Source organism: Pristiophorus japonicus, chromosome 4 (assembly GCF_044704955.1).
Source record: "Pristiophorus japonicus isolate sPriJap1 chromosome 4, sPriJap1.hap1, whole genome shotgun sequence".
Classification (NCBI taxonomy): Eukaryota; Metazoa; Chordata; class Chondrichthyes; family Pristiophoridae; genus Pristiophorus; species Pristiophorus japonicus.
This window is the reverse complement of record NC_091980.1, coordinates 241497408-241511402: the sequence shown is the minus strand read 5'-3', so window position 1 is coordinate 241511402 and position 13995 is coordinate 241497408. Positions and strand designations below refer to the sequence as shown.

Here is a 13995-nt window from a genome sequence, read left to right as displayed (position 1 = left end):
GCTCGTAAAATTGTGTCATGAAACTGCGCAAAAATAATTTAATGCAGTCATTCCCATTTAAATGAGTAACTGATAAAAGAATAAAATGTTTAAGAGAATAAAATCTCCATGCACAAACCCTTTTTCTATCTTTTCCAATGATAATTGTCCCTATTAAATGAATAAGAATTACATTAATAAAACGTTGAAATAAATTACAAAAGTCCAGATTTATTTATTTAAATGTTGTACTGCCTCACTAAAACCGATCTGTTGAGGCCTTTAGCACAGCAATGTGTTAAGCTTTGTACAAGCATTTTTGTCTAGCTGTAAAAATTGTTTAGTAACTGTCTTTTTTTCACCTCAGCAGGTGCTAGGGCTGAAACACTTTTGGCAAACAATGTGACAAGCATTTTTATGTAGGTGTGATTTTAGGTGTGAAAAATGCCTCACCAGTGCTAATATTAAACAACAACAACAATAGCTCGTATTTATATAGAACCTTTAAAGTAATTAAACTTCCCAAGGCGCTTCACAGGACTGTTATAAGACAAAAAAAAATAATTTGACACCGAACCACATAAGAAGAAATTACGGCAGATGACCAAAAGCTTGGTCAAAGAGGTAGGTTTTAAGGAGCGTCTTAAAGAAGGAAAGAGAGGTAGAGAGGCAGAGAGGTTTAGGGAGGGAGTTCCAGAGCTAAGGGCCGCGGCAGCTGAAGGCACGGCCACCAACGGTTGAGCAGTTAAAATCAGGGATGCTCAAGAGGGCAGAATTTGAGGAGTGCAGATACCTCGGGGGGGTTGTGAGGCCGAAGGAGATTCTTCATCATCATCATTGATACGTCCTTACTATACAGTATAAATGCACACGAGGCCCATGCTTGAGAGAAGGTCAGTTTGTGACCTGTCCTTTATTCCTTAGCACTCAAGTGATGGAAGTGGGTGGAGTTTCCCCTTTTTCTCTGAAGGTCCAGGTTAGGAGTGTTTCCCACAAGTTCACCACCTAGTGGTCAGTGTTCTCACAGTGTACAACTTAGGTCAGATTATACATGGGTTACAATGCTGGTTGAATACATGACATCACTTCCCCCTGCAAAGTCTTATTGGGATCACAGGTTGAGTCTCTCTGGTGGTTTACGCTCTCTTGTAGAGCGCCTGAGTTGGGGCTCCGGTTGTTGGGCGCTGGCTTGAGTGTCTGCTGTTTGCGGTGCCTCAGGCCTGTCCGGACTGCCCACAGTGACTGGGCTCTCCTCCCTTTGGTTCCTGTGTTCGGTCACCTGTGGAGGAGTGAACTCTATATTGTGTTCTTCCTCTGCTTCTTCTATGGGGTTGCTGAACCTCCTTTTTGTTTGATCCACATGTTTGCGGCAGATTTGTCCATTGGTAAGTTTAACTACCAGAATCCTATTTCCCTCTTTGGCAACCGCATTTGGGCCCTGCAGCGTAGTTGAGGACAAAAACAGGGTAATTTACATCAATACATCGCGCTCTCGCATTCCTGTATATGGTAGTCATATTGTGACTGCCGCCTGCTCTCGACAATTTCTTTCATGGTGGGGTGTATAAGGGATAACCAGGTTTTGAGCGTCCTTTTCATTAGCAGCTCTGCAGGTGGAACCCCTGTGAGCGAGTGTGGTCGGGATCTATAGGCCAACAGGAGGCCTTATAAGCGGCATTGTAGGGAACCCCCTTGGATTCTGAGCATCCCCTGTTTGGTTATCTGCACTGCTCGTTCTGCCTGGCCGTTTGAGGCCGGCTTGAACGGTGCCGTTCTGACATGGTTAATTCCATTGCCTGCCATGACGTCCTGGAATTCAGTGCTTGTGAAGCACGGGCCATTGTCACTGACCAAGATGTCCAGTAGACCGTGGGTGGCGAACATTGCCCGTAGACTTTCTACGTGGCAGAGGATGTGCTTGAATTTAAAATGTCACACTGGATCCATTTGGAGTAGGCATCTACTACAACCAAAAACATTTTTCCCATGAAAGGACCTGCGTAGTCCACATGGATGCATGACCAAGGTTTGGCAGGCCATGGCCAGGGGCTAAGGGGGGCTTCCCTGGGCGCATTGCCCAGCTGGGCACAAGTGTTGCACCTGCGAACACAAAGTTCCAGATCTGCGTCTATCCCTGGCCACCGAACATGTGACCTGGCAATTGCCTTCATCCTGACAATGCCCAGGTGCTCATTGTGGAGTTCTCTGATGAACTCCTCTCTGCCCATCTGGGGCATGACTATGCAGTTTCCTCACAGTAGGCAAACGGCCTGAATCGAGAGTTCATCCCTGCGCCTGTGAAATGGTTTAAATTCCTCAGGGCATGCCCTGTACGTGGCTGCCCAGTCCCCATTCAGGACACATTTCTTGACTAGAGACAATAGCGGGTCTCTATTTGTCCAGACTTTAATCTGACGGGCTGTCGCGGGTAAGCCTTCGCTTCCGAAAGCTTCAACAGCCATGACCATCTCAGCAGCATGCTCGGTAACCCCCTCAGTGGTGGCTAGTGGGAGCCTGCTGAGTGCATCGGCACAGTTTTCGGTGCCCGGTCTGTGCCGAATTGTGTAGTCATAGGCGGCTAACGTGAGTGCCCACCTCTGTATGCGGGCCGATGCGTTTGCATTTATGGCCTTGTTGTCGGCCAAAAGGGACATTAGGGGTTTGTGATCTGTCTCCAGCTCAAATTTCCTGCCAAACAGGTACTGGTGCATTTTCTTTACCGCATATACACAAGCGAGCGCCTCCTTTTCTACCATCCCATAGCCCCTTTCTGCCTGGGACAGACTTCTGGAGGTATAAGCTACCGGCTGTAACTGACCCTTGGCATTGCCATGCTGCAACACACAACCGACACCGTAGGACGACGCATCGCATGTTAACACAAGTTCCTTACATGGGTCATATGGCGTTAACAGATTGTTGGAACATAACAAATTGCGTGCTCTATTAAAAGCCCTTTCCTGGCTGTCCCCCCAGACCCATTCGCGACCTTTGCGTAGGAGCACATGTAGTGGCTCAAGCAGCTTGCTCAATTTGTGAAGAAAGTTACCAAAATAGTTCAGGAGCCCCAGGAATGAACGCAGCTCCGTCGTTTTTATGGGGTCTGGGTGCTCTCTGGATTGCTTCCGTCTTGCACGCAGTAGGGCTGATTCCGTCTGCTGCTACCCTCATCCCCAGGAATTCTACCTCTGGAGCTAGGAAGACGCACTTCGTCTTTTTCAGTCGCAGCCCTACCCGGTCCAGTCTGCGTAGCACCTCCTCCAGGTTGTGGAGGTGTTCTTCAGTATCGTAACCCGTGATGAGGATGTCGTCCTGAAAAACCACCGTCCCTGGAATCGACTTCAGGAGGCTTTCCATATTTCGTTGGAAGATCGTGGCGGCCGAGCGAATCCCGAACGGACATCTGTTGTACTCAAACAACCCCTTGTGTGTCGTGATGGTGGTCAGCTTCTTCGACTCACTCGCCAGCTCCTGGGTCATGTAAGCTGAGGTCAGGTCTAATTTTGAAAAAGGTTTGCCACCAGATAGCGTCGCAAAGAGGTCCTCCGCTCTCGGTAGCGGGTACTGGTCTTGGAGTGACACCCAATTGATGGTAGCCTTGTAATCGCCACATATCCTGACCGACTCATCCGCTTTGAGCACCGGCACAATTGGGCTCTCCCAGTCACTGAATTCGACTGGCGAGATGATGACTTCCCTCAGCAGGCGGTCCAATTCGCCTTCTATCTTTTCACGCATCACGTACGGCACCGCTCTGACCTTGTGGTGTACTGGCCTGGTGTCCGGGTTTATGTGAATCACTACCTTGGCCCCCATGAAAGTGCCAATGTCGGGTTGAAATAATGAGTTTAATTTGTCCAGGATCTGTGAGCATGATACTCGCTCCACAGAGGAAATTGCATTGACATCGCCCCATTTCCAGTTCATGACAGCAAGCCAACTCCTCCCCAGTAGTGCGGGACCGTCCCTCAGGACAACCCAGAGTGGCAACCTGTTCTCCGAATCTTTGTGGGTCACGACTACTGTGGCGCTGCCTAGCACCGGAATGATCTCCTTTGTGTGTGTCTGTAGCTGTGCGTCTATCGCCGATAATTTTGGCCTCCTGGCCTTGGACGCCCACAACTTTTCGAACTGTTTGATACCCATCAGGAACTGGCTGGCCCCCGTGTCTAGCTCCATTGATACTGGGATGCCATTGAGGAGCACTTTCATCATTATCGGTGGCGTCCTGGTGTATGAACTGTATACGTGCTCCACATGAACTCGCTGAACTTCAGCTTCCAGCGATTTCCCCCAGCGTTCATTTCTGCAATTTCTGCAGGTATTTTGCTCATCTCTGCAAACTCCGGCTGAGTGTGTGCCTCCACGCCTCCAACATGAGCTGCTGTTTGAAACAAAAGGTCCCTTGCCAGTTGATCGTCCCTGATTGCCCCTGTTATTGTCCTTGAGTGCGCCATTAACAGGTGTTGATGGCCTCATTACTGGCCGCATTGTCCCTTGCAATGGCGTAAATCGCCGTTCAGCTTGCCATTATCTCTGTCGAACTCCCCCTCTGCGTATGCCCCATGTTGGGGCATGCCCGATTGCCCTTGTCTGCCTGGTGAACTGTGTGCTGCTTTAACAATGTTGAATCTCTGTCCCTACCATTCCTTAACACAGTACCTCTCGTCTGTTCTGCTCGTGGTCATGCTCGCGTGGTTTAAATCCCAGTTTCTCGTCGCCATTTGATATGTCCTTACTATACAGTATAAATGCACACGAGGCCCATGATTGAGAGAAGGTCAGTCTGTGACCTGTCCTTTATTCCTTAGCACTCAAGTGATGGAAGTGGGTGGAGCTTCCCCTTTTATATCTGAAGGTCCAGGTTAGGAGTGTCTCCCACAAGTTCACCACCTAGTGGTCATTGTTCTCACAGTGTACAACTTAGGTCAGATTATACATGGGTTACAATGCTCGTTGAATACATGACAATCATCATCATAGGCAGTCCCTCGAAATTGAGGAAGACTTGCTTCCACTCTTAAAATGAGTTCTTAGGTGGCTGAACAGTCCAATTACAGAGATGGGAAGGGGCGAGGCCATGGAGGAATTGAAAATAAGGATGAGAATTTTGAAATCGAGGCTTAGCTTAACTGGGAGCCGATGTAAGTTAGTGAGTACAGGGGTGATGGGTGAGCGGGATTTAGTGTGAGTTAGGACACGGGCTGCCAAGTTTTGGGAGAGCTCAAGTTTACGTAGGGTAGAATGTGGGAGGCCAGCCAGGAGAGCGTTGGACTAGTCAAGTCTAGAGGTAAAAAAAGCATGGATGAGGGTTTCAGCAGCAGATGAGCTGAAGCAGGGACAGAGATGGGCAATGTTACGGAGGTGGAAATAGGCAGTTTTAGTTATGCCGCGGATATGTGGATGGAAGCTCATTTCAGGGTCAAATATGATGCTGGGGAGAGAGATGGAGTCGGTGGCTAGCAAACACAGTTTGTAGTGGGGACCAAAGACACTGGCTTCTGTCTTCCCAATATCTAATTGGAGAATTAAAGACCACCAAACAGTAGTAGTAAGGTTGGGGACAGCATCAAACAAGAAATTAGGGATGCATGCAATAAAGGTACAGCAGTTATCATGACTTTAATCTACATATTGATTGGGCTAACCAAACTGGTAGCAATGCGGTGGAAGAGGATTTCCTGGAGTGTATTAGGGGTGGTTTTCTAGACCAATATGTCGAGGAACCAACCAGGGAGCTGGCCATCCTAGATGGGGTGATGTGTAATGACAAAGGACTAATTAGCAATCTTGTGCGAGACCCCTTGGGGTAGAGTGACCATAACATGGTAGAATTCTTTATCAGGATGGAGAGCGACACAGTTAATTCAGAAACTAGGGTCCTGAACTTAAGGAAAGGTAACTTCGATGGTTTGAGGCGTGGATTGGCTAGAATAGACTGGCAAATGATACTTAAAGGGTTGACGGTGGATAGGCAATGGCAAACATTTAAAGATCACATGGATGAACTTCAGCAATTGTACATCCCTGTCTGGAGTAAAAAATAAAACGGGGAAGGTGGCTCAACCGTGGCTAACAAGGGAAATTAAGGATAGTGTTAAATCCAAGGAAGAGGCATATAAATTGGCCAGAAAAAGCAACAAACCTGAGGACTGGGAGAAATTTACAATTCAGCAGAGGATGACAAAGAGTTTAATTAAGAGGGAGAAATAGAGTACGACGAGAAGCTTGCCGGGAACATAAAAACTGACTGCAAAAGCTTCTATAGATATGTGAAGAGAAAAAGATTAGTGAAGACAAACGTAGGTCCCTTGCAGTCGGATTCAGGTGAATTTATAATGGGGAACAAAGAAATGGCAGACCAGTTGAACAAATACTTTGGTTCTGTCTTCACGAAGGAAGACACAAATAACCTCCCGGAAGTACGAGGGGACCAAGAGAAGGAGGAACTGATGGATATCCTTATTAGGCGGGAAATTGTGTTATGGAAATTGATGGGATTGCAGGCCGATAAATCCCCGGGGCCTGATAGTCTGCATCCAGAGTACTTAAGGAAGTGGCCCTAGAAATAGTGGATGCATTGGTGATCATTTTCCAACAATCTATCAACTCCGGATCAGTTCCTATGGACTGAAGGGTAGCTAATGTAACACCACTTTTTAAAAAGGGAGGGAGAGAGAAAGCGGGTAATTATAGACCGGTTAGCCTGACATAAGTAGTGGGGAAAATGTTGGAATCAATTATTAAGGATGAAATAGCAGCGCATTTGGAAAGCAGTGACAGGATCGGTCCAAGTCAGCATGGATTTATGAAGGGGAAATCATGCTTGACAAATCTTCTGCAATTTTTTGAGGATGTAACTAGTAGAGTGGACAAGGGAGAACCAGTGGATGTGGTGTATTTGGATTTTCAAAAGGCTTTTGACAAGGTCCCACACAAGAAATTGGTGTGCAAAATCAAAGCACATAGTATTGGGGGTAATATACTGAAGTGGATAGAGAACTGGTTGGCAGACAGGAAGCAGAGATTCGGGATAAACGGGTCTTTTTCAGAATGACTAGTGGAGTACCGCAGGGCTCAATGCTGGGACAATATACATCAATGATTTTGATGAAGGAATTGAGTGTAATATCTCCAATTTTGCAGATGACCCTAAACTGGGTGGCAGTGTGAGCTGTGAGAGGGACGCTAGGAGGCTGCAGGGTGACTTAGACAGGTTAGGTGAGTGGGCAAATGCATGGCAGATGCAGTATAATGTGGATAAATGTGAGGTTATCCACTTTGGGGGCAAAAACGTGGACAGAATATTATCTGAATGGCAGCAGATTAGGAAAAGGGGAGGTACAACGAGACCTGGGTGTCATGGTTCATCAGTCATTGAAAATTGGCATACAGGTACAGCAGTCGGTGAAGAAGGCAAATGATATGTTGGCCTTCATAGCCACGGGATTTGAGTATAGGAGCAGGGAGGTCTTACTGCAGTTGTACAGGGCGTTGGTGAGGCCTCACCTGGAATATTGTGTTCAGTTTTGGCCTCCTAATCTTTGGAAGGACGTTCTTGCTATTGAGGGAGTGCAGCGAAGGTTCACCAGACTGATTCCCGGAATGGCTGGACTGACATATGAGGAGAGACTGGATCAACTGGGCCTTTATACATTGGAGTTTAGAAGGATGAGAGGGGATCTCATAGAAACATATAAGATTCTGATGAGACGGGATAGGTTAGATGCGGGTAGAATGTTCCCGATGTTGGGGAAGTCCAGAACCAGGGGACACAGTCTTAGGATAAGGGGTAGGCCATTTAGGACTGAGATGAGGAGAAACTTCTTCACTCCAGAGAGTTGTTAACCTGTGGAATTTCCTGCTGCAGAGAGTTGTTGATGCCAGTTCATTGGATATATTCAAGAGGGAGTTAGATATGGCCCTTACGGCTGAGGGGATCAAGGGGTATGGAGAGAAAGCAGGAAAGGGTTACTGAGGGAATGATCAGCCATGATCTTATTGAATGGTGGTGCAGACTCGAAGGGCCGAATGGCCTACTCCTGCACCTATTTTCTATGTTTCTATCCAGTACTGGATGTCAGACAAGCAATCTGACAATTTAGAGACCGTGGAGGGGTCGAGAGAAGTGGTGTTGAGGTAGAGCTGGGTGTGGTCAGCGTACATGTGGAAACTGATGGGGTGTTTTCGGATGATGTCGCCAAGGGGCAGCATATAGATGAGAAATAGGAGGGGGCCAAGGATAGATCCTTGGGGGACACCAGTGGTAATGATGCAGGAGTGGAAAGAGAAGCCATTGCAGGTGATTTTCTGGCTACAATTCGATAGATGAGAATGGAACCAGACAAGTGCAGTCCCACCCAGCTGGATGATGGTGTAGAGACGTTGGAGGAGGATGGTAAGTAACATTCGCGCTCCAGAAGTGCCGGGCAATGACCATTTCCGACAAGAGATAGTCTAGCCCCCTCCCCTTGACATTCAACAGGATTACCATCGCAGATCCCCCACAATCAACATCCTGGGGGTCACCTAACTCGATCAGCTACATAAATACTGTAGCCACAAGAGCAGATCAGAGGCTGGGTATTCTGCGGTGAGTGTCTCACCTCCTGATTCCCCAAAGCCTTTCCACCATCTACAAGGCACAAGTCAGGAGTAGCTTTATTGGTGGAGCATTATTGAATCTGCTTCCACCTCCCACTCAGGCAGTGCATTCCAGATCATAACAACTAGCTGTGTAAAAAGAATTTTCTCCTTATCACCCATCTGGTTCTTTTGTCAATTATCTTAAATCCGTGTCCTCCTCTTACCGTCCCTCCCGCCATTAGGCATTCATAATTGTTAGAATATTAGTTTTATTGGTGCAGTCTGCCAGAAATAGTTACGAAGAAAATCCAGGCACCAAATGGTTGTTACTGACTGGACAATAATTAACAGCATGATACAGAACCATTTGTTCACTTAAGTTTTATTCAGAGAATATCAAAATTGTAAAGTATTTTGCACTTCCCTATTTTTAATATTGAAGAATAATTCTTGCTTTGGGGAGAGGTACAAATAGATGTGCCTGCTGCTATTTTCGCTGCCATTCTCAAGCACAAGCAATGTAATGAGATATTTGGACACTGATGTTTTTTGAGGTGAATTATATCATTGTACTGTCAATGACATCATCACGTGTTGGCCAACTGAAAGAGAAAGGTTTGCCAAACACCATTCAATGATGATAATGCTCGTTTGAGCATTCAGTATGTACAGGAGATTGATTGTGCATTTTCTATATTATGGAAACTGTTCCAGTTTTTAGATTCAGCAAAAAATGGTTAATCTGAACAAACGTGCTTTATAACTGCAGTTGACTCATCAATTGTTTGTGCTCATATTACCAAAACAGTTCCAAAAAGCAGTATGCAGGCTCTCATTCTGAAGCTTTCAGAAGATTTGCAAAGAAACTGGGAACTACCACGTCGGCCCACGTTTCTTTGCTTTATATATTGTAAGAACAAACCCTTTAGTTAAAGCATGTTAGTCAGATGAGCGGATCTTTTCTACATTGTTCAGGTTTTATGCTTATTGTGACCTGCTGCTTTACAGTTCCCGCCCCTATATCAGCTGGGCAGGAACACGTCTGTTTCTTACAAATTGCTCTGGTGAACAATCAGCCAATTTTACAGACTTAACTATGTAATTTCTTTAGCTCCTTCCCACTACATCCAACATTTGTCTCAAATGCCTGACGTGCTGCCTCTGATCCAAAATAATCCACACAGTTGTTTTCGTATGAAGGGTGAGCCGTACTGTAGCTATGATCCAAAATGTAAAGAAGGCAATTTTATAGTAACTCTTACTTGAATTTATATGGATTTTATTCATTGAGCAACAAAAAATGTGTGTCTCTTTACCTTCCTCCACTACCCCCCCCCCCTCACCCTGCCCCCCTCGCCCCCAAGAAATCTATGCAACACATGGATTCAATTGTATAGGAGTAACATTGGATGATGTGCCTTTAGGTGACTTGCTGGGTAGATCCCAGAGTCCCCGATCCCCCAGGTACGAAGCACCTTAGCCTGTCAATCTACTCAATTGCAGCATACAAACTTATTGACGTATTGGAATGATTTTCACTTTGCATTTTTCTCATTTTCCTAATTAAATGGTGCTGAGAGAAGCCCATTGAGTTCAGCAATTCCTGCAGGTCTGATGGTTTATTTGTCCATATGGGATTTTTCTGAGTATATGTAAACTATGTGCTGCCCTGTGATACGGGCAAGGCTACAAACGACTTATGTTTACAGACTTTTGTATTCCAACCAGATGCCCATGAGTGTCATTTTGGAAGATCTGAGTAAATATTTACGAGAATGCTTCAAATCACACCACTAAACTCGCCAAATTGTTTGAATACATTTTAAGTTAAATAAATATTCCAAAGCCTTGTCTGTAGTTACAGCAAGTGGCATGCCTTGCTAAAATGCCCTCTTGACAGAAATGAAAGACCCAACTTAAGCACTCAGCTTACTGTTGCTTGGGTCTCAAATACTGCATAGAAAAAGAAGGTTGAGTCATCCTACCACGTGCAGGGTGAGCACACCCACAGCTCAGCAGCATTTAAAATTCCAATCCCTGCTCAAAAGGCCAGTGTCGCCATATTTGGGAATTTTGGAGCAGGCTCACTTCCTGGATATGCTCACACTGGAAACTATACTATCAAGTTGTCTCGTTGCCTGCCATGAGCAATTAACTATGCGTTGCATCTTTGGTATGCAAACTTTAAATTTGTTATATGAACTTTATTAAAAATTGAGAAGTACAAAGAGCTGGACATGTATGTTGACAAAGTTACCTTACCATGGTGATGTTTATGTACCTGCGACAAATAAAAATGATCATATTGCATACTAACAGTCTGCCAATTCTTAAGAGGTGCTGGTTTGATGAAAAAGTGTTTACTAAATACCTTTTTTGGAGGAGGAGCTAGAAGAGGCATGTATAATTTATGTGGTGAATACATCACACAAAACTGATATAATAGTGCGCTTTGACCTGGTTTTGGATAATTACTTTATGTATTTGCAACTAAATGATAAAATAGATGCCAACAGCTTTTTCCTGAAGAAATAGGTAATTTAAAAGTATCATTTATAAAGCATTGTAAAATCAATTTTAAGCAGCCTGGTACTACTTCTCCCTTGTTTGAGCTGCCATTTTGCAGATAGTGGTTTGACTCGTGCCATTCCCAGGCATTGTATGGATGAGATTGGTTCATCATCTAATCTGATCTGAAAGGAGGTGGGGATCCGGTGTTTTATTGAGGTACTAGACTAAAAGTATCATTTTTATTTAAATTTACAAATAGTTTGTGATTGAAAAACACAGTAGCCTCTTATCTGAGATAATGAAAAATGTTATTCTGGTCATTTCTACGCAACTCCTAATTGTCAGTTAAAGAATGATACTTGGTGAATGGTGCAGGGGAGGGGAAATGGAACTGAAAGAGAACATGGGTATATTTGAAACGGAGACTAAAAGTTTAAAATGATTGCCAAATTTAGTACTGTCCTGAACTTCTTTTGTTTCATATTTGCAACTAAGCATTATTTTCTTACTGCTTAAATTCCATGCAACAATTGACCTCTGTTTATTTGCTTTAGGTTTATTGAACTAGCTGTTGGAAGAAGAGGAAACTAAAAGGGGATCAGAAAGGAACCGAAGCCCTCAAGAGAGGACATAACAGCCACACTGCGCATTTAGGTACAAATTTTGCTTCTGAATCTGGCAAATGTTGTAGACATTTAGTACTGTAGAAGGAATAAGCTTTATTTTAGCAGGGTTCGTAAACAGAAGAGTTTAAATGATACTTGCCTGTAGAACTGATTATGATGTAACAGTATGGTTTACTTACATTTCTGATCTGGACTTTGCACAATAACAGGATTAAATATTAACCAGAAATGAGCTGAATTCAGAAGCTAAAATTATTCAAATTGGATCAATTTGTTTTTTTCCTGAATTTTTCCAGTTTGAACTTTGGATGATATTTCCTGCCAAATTGTGGGAAAAGCCGTGTCAGATGTGTGAGTCTGTGAACTACAGATTGTTTTAAACAACAACTCCACCACATAGGGTTGGTGAAAGAAGATTCAGTAATGAGAGAAGCAGTGCTGTGAATCCTCAATCCACTTCAGATTTAGTCATGTATGCTCCAGATCTGCATGGCCGATTTGGATTTAGCCAACTAAATTTATACAGTACATCAAATAAAAATCACTCAACTGTGCTCCACTTGAGTTTCATTTCAAATTTTGAAATTTATTCTGAAGTGTGCATTTGATTCCCATTTATTACTGAAAATATTGGATTTAACAATATAAATTTTAATATCTTTAAATATATTTGTACTTTATTTAATGGTAGAATTATTGCTTGTAATGCAATTATTTACATGTAACTGAGTTCAGGAGATCATAAGGAGCTTTGGCTCAGGGTAACGAGTCGAGTATAAAAGAAGCAGAACAGTACTGGGAAGTAGTTTGCCACAGAGCTTCCATATTACACAAGTCAGCAGGAACTCTTTTTGCTTTACACTTTAGAAGTGAATACACGAGACTTACAAAACAGGCAAAGAGGCCAAACCAAAGAGACCAAGGGGCCAAAATTGCCACGCCCTGGGTTTGGGGCGGTCACTTCGCTGATTGAGATTTTGTTTGGGCTGGTGCGGGATGCACAGCCCCGGAACAGATTTGGGTTCTTTGTGCAGAAATGTTGACTGCGCTAACCTGGCATTGCCCCCGGCGTTTGTGGGGCGTGACGCTCAGCGCCACGCTCAGCACATCAGTGCCGCGCTGATGATGTCAGCGCACTGCTGACACGTCGTGTCATGGAACCGAGTCGCAACGTCCCTCCCCTTCTCTTAAAGGGGAGGAACGCTGCGATCTGAGCAGCACATTCAGTGCCGCCCACTCGGCCACCAAGGAGGGTGTCGGCCAGGCCAGCACCCAAGAGGGAGTTTCGGATTGCCTGTTGGCGACTCGGCATTGTCGGGCTGACTGAAAAGTTGGCCGACACAAAAAAAGATGGCGGCTGCTGTGGCAGCACCTCCCCTTTAAGGGCGGCCAGAGCACCACAGGCACCACAGCTTCTCGGGGCATAAAGGGGTTGGCACGAGGCTATAAGGGGTCGTGGCGGTGTGTTAATCGCAGGCCGCAGTGCAAACCACTTTTCTCTGGTGGAGCTCCGGGGGGAAAATCCGCGCAGGTTGATGTGGCTACCGCGCCCGCGCGCTAACGTATTAGCGCTCTGGTAGCGCCGGCCGTCAGCGCTAACTGGCCCTGTGAAATGGGCCAATTTCAGCCCGTAAAACTTTTCAGTTAAATAAGTATATTTATATTTACGATCTTGAATATAATATATTTTATACAGGTATAGATAGCAGCTCCATAATATTGCCAGTATCCGCTGATGCTGTTGGAAGTGTTTTACTTTGTAGCTTGCAGCCTGAAGTAAGTTTTTGGAGAGATTGCTGGAGGTACAGAAAAGCCTTTAAAGTGCTTTTTCTGCCTTGTACTCAGATTCAGCTGGACTTACCTCTGACAGCCTTAGGTCCTCTGCGACAGTAAGGTTATGGTCTGCCTTCTCCTTCAAAGCCAGACAAAAATATTTGGAAGAGCAGAGACTGCTATACTCCCCGCCTTATATGAATGCATTACAAAGCAGCATGAAAATAGTTTGTGATGCCAAGTTGAATTGGTGCCACAATATGCAAAAGTTAGGTATGACAATAGAAACATTTTAAGTGTCAGCCACAGAGTTCAGCCTGCAGCATTGGAAGTGCAGGTATGAAAGATCCATACCAGTCCTTTGCTGCCCCGATCACGTTACAGGTGCCAACGATATTCATATATGGAGCCCTCCTTTCTGCAGGAGCACGAAGGACTATATGGCTGCTGTGAATGGTATCCAGACCTAGACTTTTTGGAATCCTTCCATTGAATAGAAACCTACGGTTTGGGTATGCTG

At 45.0% G+C, this 13995-nt stretch overlaps 1 protein-coding gene across 1 annotated transcript in view; it reads left to right on the top strand.

Moving 5' to 3' along the window:
* Positions 1–13995, top strand: part of LOC139263329 (guanine nucleotide-binding protein G(I)/G(S)/G(O) subunit gamma-2) — a 114921-nt gene that overhangs the window by 70304 nt on the left and 30622 nt on the right. Inside the window, exon 2 of the mRNA XM_070879219.1 lies at positions 11631–11730. The gene's annotated coding sequence lies outside the window, so the exon portion shown is untranslated. The remainder of the gene's footprint in view (positions 1–11630; positions 11731–13995) is intronic.